A 6,770-nucleotide genomic window follows, 5' to 3' on the forward strand; every position below is an offset into this window, starting at 1 on the left:
CAACGACGCCCGAAATCTAGGCCGAAAGCGAAAAAAAAAACTCGACGAACAACAAAGGTCGTCAGACGGATAATCATCAGAACTTTGATACCATGACAAAATCCTAGGCAAGAGTACTTCCCAAGAGGTCACCCATCCTAGAATTACTCTTGCCCAAGCTCGCTTAACTTCGGAGTTCTGAGTCAAATACTTCGCCAATACAACCCGAAAAGACTAGCCGTTTAAGGTGCGGAAAGCCAAGTACCTAACTTAGACCACAAACTCTAACAAGAGTAGATAGAACCACTCTAACAATAATAAGGTCCATACAAAAATAGGAGCATCTGGAAATTACAAAGAGATGTATTTTGTTTAATTCCTTTAAATTTCCACTTCATTCTTTTCCTTCTATGCTCTAGTTAGTGGCTCTTTTGTCATTGTTTGATAAACACTTATGTAAATCATTTAAAAAGAAAAACTATACTAACCTTTTTTTTTTAAAAAATTATCATGTAAATGATGAAAATACATTGATCATCCTTTAGATTTGCTATGAATGTTTGTGGAAGGTGTTGGTGGATCATCTGTATGACTTAATCTGAGGGCCTCCTAAATCCACTAGTTGGTAAAAAATAATGGTTATGACTAGAATCGACAAAGTTGCAACAATCCCAAATAAATGAATCAAATCACATATATTTTCACTTAGCAATGTAATGTAAACAGAATGAAATGTTCTGAATTCAAAGTTATATTAAAGCTTCTGTATTCCGGGAATTGAAGGGAGAACTATAAGAAGAGCATCTCCATATCCAATTAGTTTTGCATGTAAAAAATAAAAGCAACATTAGAAACAGTTCTGGATGATCCATTATGTACAAAAGAAAATTTGAACTGGTCTAACATTGAAGTGGCCATATGATAATCTCCCCAGAGACATCAGACTGTGTAAGGATGGAAGTATGAAGGACATGATCTACTCTCCTGATGTTTAACTTTAGTGGCACATTCAAAGATCTAGACTACTAATGCCACATTCGAAGATTTAGGTTTGGCTTTGTGGGATTTGATAGGGATGATATACACAGTAACTCCACTTTCTTGTCCAACTAAAAACAAATAAAATCCTTACATCACCAAGAACAACTTCCCTCACAATAACCTTTTTGAGTTCAGATGAAGGAAACTATAGATCAGGGGTGGAATTAATTTTTTTTTTTTAACAAAGTTGATGAATAGATGAATTTGAATCAGTTGCAACTATAAGTCGTCACATGAACAACTTTAACCAACCTAAGATATTTCCCAAAATTGAACAAGAAACAGTGGAAGTTAAAATTGAAGAATCAAGATGTAGATACTAAATAAGCCTAAAACCACCATTATTCACATTGAGCTCACAAAAAAGGGCATCACTTTTGTAGTTGTAAAAAAGAGAGTCATTTTTGTGCAACTCCTTTGGTATCATGGTTGTACAACAAGGTGAGTCGACTCACTACTTAGGCAAGTTAACTTGTTGTTGGAGGATGGAGAGTCAGATAGAGCCCGTGCAAGGGGGTAAGGGGGTCCGGTAGCCAAGTCAGTTCCCGAGTCCAAGTTGTACAACCATGATTGGTACAACAACGGAAGAGAGAGCAAGTGAATCATTCACCTGGAAGGAGGGGAAAGGAGAATGAATCCAATCAAAGATACTTCTTTGTGAACATACCACAAGAAATATTTCATATTAGACCAATGCCTGTTCAACAACTTAGTCGATTGGTAGAGGAAAATCAAAACATAGATCAAGCACATATAACATCATTCATTTCAATTCTTCAATGCTTGCTAGCCCTAGAGTTAAGTGGCATGGAAATCTAGAAAACAAGTAATAGAACTGACTAGAGAATCTACTCTCCAGTTGCAATGCTCAAACCGAGAAAAAAACCTATTACTTCAATCAAAGAAGCTAGAAATTTTAACTCAAAAGTGTTATGAACCAAGAAACCGATAAACAGATGACAAAGACAGTCATTGTAGGTACCTATTAGAAAAACTCTAACCAACAATCAAGTTGTTTACTCTTTATACAAATAATCATTTTTCAAAAAAAGGGACATTAAGAATAAGAAAAAACGTTGACAAACCCCTTCATATGTAGGAAAAATATATGATAGTAAACAATTGCAAGTGATGCTCTTTTGCAGCAGATAACTGCAAATTCTAGAAAATAGATGCCCAAGAGGGATAATTTGTACTCTTCCTATCTTTTTGACTGTAGACACTTCAACATTTTTTTATTTATAAAAAAGCACGGACACTTCAATTACCATGTCAATGTTTGTCTGAAGACTTGATCAATTTTGATTGCATTGTCTAACAATTGGATGGAAATATGCAATAATAAATGGGCACAAAGGATCCATCCTCTAGGTGAGGTCAAAGTTGTTGATTCTTAGAGAAGCTCCTTCACTAGTTATTTCAGACATCTATTGCCTATTATTTGCTTTTGGAAGTTTCTTGGGGCACCTGATGACTTGATAGTTTTGGTTACATTGCCTATCAATTGGATGAAAATTTGGAGCAATAAATGGGCTCTTAGGATCCATCCTCCCGGTGAGGTTAGAGTTGTTGATTCTTAAAGAAGCTCCTTCACCAGTAATTTCATACTTCTATTGCCTATGTTTATTTTGGAATCTTCCTGGGGTCCCTGATGACTTTGATGTTTTTGATTACATTGCCTATCAAATGGATGAAAATTTGAAGGAATAACTGAGCTCTTAGGATCCATCCTCTAGGTGAGGTCATAGGTGTCAATTCTTGATATAATTAAGAGATTGGTACATGATGGAGTCCTTGAGGCTCTTGACTTTACTGATTATGGTACTTGTGTGGATTGAGTTAAAGGAAATCAAACTAACAAATACAAGAAAGGTGCTTGGAGGACTTCTTATATTTTAGAGATAATACACACTGATATTTCAGGTCCTTATGATGCAAATTTTAATGGTAAAAAAAATATTCCATTACTTTTATTGATGACTATACACAATAGAGAAACAATTAGGCTAACAAATTAAGAGTCAAATAGAGGTGGTGAATATTATGACAAGTACACTGAAAAATGACAACTGTCAGGTCCTTTTGCAAGGTTTCTTGAGGAACAAGGTATCATGACACAATATACAATGTTAGGCTCACCATCTCAAAATTGTCTGGCTGAAAGGAGAAATCGAACATTAATTGATATGGTGAGGAGTATGATTAGTAACTTCGATCTCCCATTGTCTTTGTGTAGTAAAACTCTAAAAAATTACAACATATGTAGTTAACAGGGTTCCAACTAAGGTGATTCACAAAACGTTGTTTGAGTTAGGAAAGATTGAAAACCTACTTTAAAGCATGTACATCTTTGGGGTTGCCAACTGAAGTTAGAATTTACACTCCACATGAGACAAAGTTAGAATCAAGAACAATCAACAGATATTTCATTGGCTATGCAAAAAAAAAACTAAGGGATATAGATTTTACTGTCCATTTTGTGCGATGAAAATTGTCGAATCTAAGAATGCAAGGTTCCTTGAGAAAGATAAAATTAGTGGGAGTATTCAACCTTGAAACTTAGTTTTTGAGGAGCATAGTAGTTATCAACCTGCTCCTACATCTTCACATAAATTGGTTGTATTTAATGATAATCATCAGGATTCGATTACTCAAGAACTACCAATAGTTGAAGAACTACATCATCATGACGATATTCTTATAGATCCAGTTACTCAACATTCTTAAACTGAAAATGTTAAAGTAACATTAAGAAGTTCTTCAAAAGTTAGGAAACCTACAATTTTTTTAGATTATGTTGTGTACCTTTAAGAATCTGACATGGACATTGGTGATGAAAATGATCCTATTATGTTTTCATAGGCTATGAGTGGAAATAAATTTATATAATGGTATGATGTCATAAAAAAAGAGTTGGATCCAATGGCTAATAACCAAATTTGGTTTCTTGTTGAATTGCCTAAAGGGAAGAAGGTCATTGGCTATAAGTGGGTTTTTAAAACCAAAAGAGACTCTTTAGGTAATATTAAAAGATATAAGACAAAACTTTTAGGTAAATGATTCACTCAACAAGAAGTAATTGATAATCACAATACTTTCTCTCCTGTTTCAAAGAAGGATTTATTTCGGATAATCATGACCCTAGTAGCTCATTTTGATGTGGAGTTATATCAAATGGATGTGAAAACGACTTTCCTCAATGGAGATCTAGAGGAAGAGGTTTACATGAAACAACACGAAGGTTTCATTTCAGAGGAGAATGACTACTTGGTTTGTACTATATATGGGTTAAAACAAGAATCTCATCAATGATATTTAAAATTCTATAATGTTATTTCTTCATTTGGTTTTACAGAGAATATCATGGATCAATATATATACCATAAGATTAGTGGGAGTAAAATAATTTTCTTAGTCCTATATGTAGATGATATTCTACTTGCTTCAAGTAATTTAGGTTTATTTCATGAGGTTAAATGATTTCTCTCGATGCAATTTGATATGAAAGACATGGGTAAAACTTTTTATGTCATAGGCATAAAGATTGAAAGAGATAGATCCCGAGGGACATTAGGATTGTCACAAGAAACCTATAATTACATACTTTTAGAGAGATTTCATATGAAGAATTGTTTATCTGGTGTTACACTTATTGTCAAATGTAACAAGTTTAGTTTGGAACAAGGTCCTAGAAATGATTTGCAAAGGGAACAAATGAAAAACATTCTTTATGCTTCTACTATTAGGAGTTTAATGTATGCTCAAGTTTGTACAAGACTTGACATTGCATATACAGCTAGAATATTGGACAGATATCAAAGTAACCTGAGTTTGGACTATTAGAGAGTTGTAAAGAAAGTAATGTGATACCTTCAAGGGACTAAAGGCAATAAGCTTAGATATAGGCGATTTGATCATCTAGAGGTTATTGGATATTCAGACTCTAATTTTATGGGTTACCTTGACATGACAAAGTCGACATCAGGATATGTCTTCTTATTAGTTGAAGGGGTCATTTCTAGGAGAAGTGCAAAACAATCTTTGATTGCTACTTTTACCATAGAAGCAGAGTTTATAACATATTTTGAAAAGACATCACATGGTATATGGTTGAGGAGTTTTATTTCTGGGCTTGAAATTATTGCCACAATTCCCAAGCTATTGAGGATTTACTACAATAATTCTGATGTAGTGGTTTTGGCCAAGAACAATAAGAACGGAAGTCGTAATAAACAACTTGACATTAAATATTTAGCTATTCTAGAATATGTCAAAACAAACAAAGTAGTTGTGGAACACATCAGTACTAGAATGATGATTGCTGAGCAGTTGACAAAAGGTCTACCACCTATTGCTTATAAGGGATATGTTGAACATATAGGACTCAGTTCTACTATAGAGTTTTTTATGTGGTTGAGATACCGTTTATGTTTGTCTTGTATTTTGTCAATTGAAAAACTCTGTTAATTTTATATTTATCTTCTCTTATTTAGTTGTAGACATGAATTTTAGAGAATGACAATGTATGTTTAAATTTTTGTCTTGAGTGAATATTTGGAAGTTTATTCATAAAGATATGCGCCACATATGATTCTCATTCAAAGGAGAAAGTTGCATTGTAATACGTGGAAGGTAATACTTGTTCTAAAGGACTTATCGTCATGATTTGTGCAATTCAAATTCTTTATTTGGATATAATGATATTATATCGATGGGAAAAATTTTGAGGATGTGTCAATATTGAATAATACATATTAAGTATTGAAAGTGTCAAGTGGGATAATATTAGGCACCTCCATGAGTTAACCTATTCTAAGGTGGTTTCCCCTTAGATGTAGGGATAATGGACAGTTGTAATTGTCCATCAGTTACAAGTTCTCCTCTTTTGATGAGAAAGAGTTTTTGAGAAATTGGTACGTGAAGTTTTTCATGATAAAGGAAAAAAGGATCTGGTCTAACAAAAAAACATTGCGACTCCATCGATTGCACTTTGGATAGACTAGATATCTATTCTGGAAATTCTTATAATCTGACTACCATGACTGGTGATATGTATCATGGGTTTCCTTTTTTTTTTTGGGGGGGGGGGGGGGGGGGGGGGTTAGTCAACTTGACTTAGGACATGAACTTCAGCCGCATTACTTAGTTCATGTCCTGAGGTCGTTAGTTGAGAGTCGGACTTCAAGTCATGTGCATGACTAACATGACTCAAGAGATCATGTCCAAAGTGTAAACGACGGTAAGTGTTTTTCGCCCAATTTTGGCATTCATGATGAAATGAGCGCCCCCCTCTCATTTCGTTCCCGCACCCCTTCTCTCGGCTTCTGCATCCATCTCTTTGCTCCCTCTCTTGGCTTCGGCATCTCACTCCGGTCTCCCTCTCTCCGGTCTCCCTCTCTCCGGTCCTCCCTCTCTCTGGTCTCCCTCTCTCCGGTCTCCATCTCTACGACCTCTCCCTCTCGACCTCCGTCGCAGCGGCCTCTCCCTCTCGACCTTCGTCGCAGAGTATGGGAGGTCAAGAGGAGATGGAGGCCTTCCTCCCTCGGTGACGGCTTCTGTCAGCCTTCCTCCCTCTCCTCTCCCTCTTGACCTCCGTCGCAGAGCACGGGAGGCCGAGCATCTGTTGCAGAGCCTCTCGATCTCCCGACTTCTCTTCTCTCTCGGCCTCCCTCTCTTCTCCTTCTAGGCATACCGTCGGAGAGCCGCCTCTGTCAGGCGTTGCCCGTTGGCTCGCCGCTAAGGAAGACGAC

The sequence above is a fragment of the Aristolochia californica genome, unplaced genomic scaffold (genome assembly GCF_029961685.1).
Source record: "Aristolochia californica isolate CCGP_79_NKW_82.1479 unplaced genomic scaffold, dmAriCali1.0.hap1 SCAF_14, whole genome shotgun sequence".
Lineage (NCBI taxonomy): Eukaryota > Viridiplantae > Streptophyta > Magnoliopsida > Piperales > Aristolochiaceae > Aristolochia > Aristolochia californica.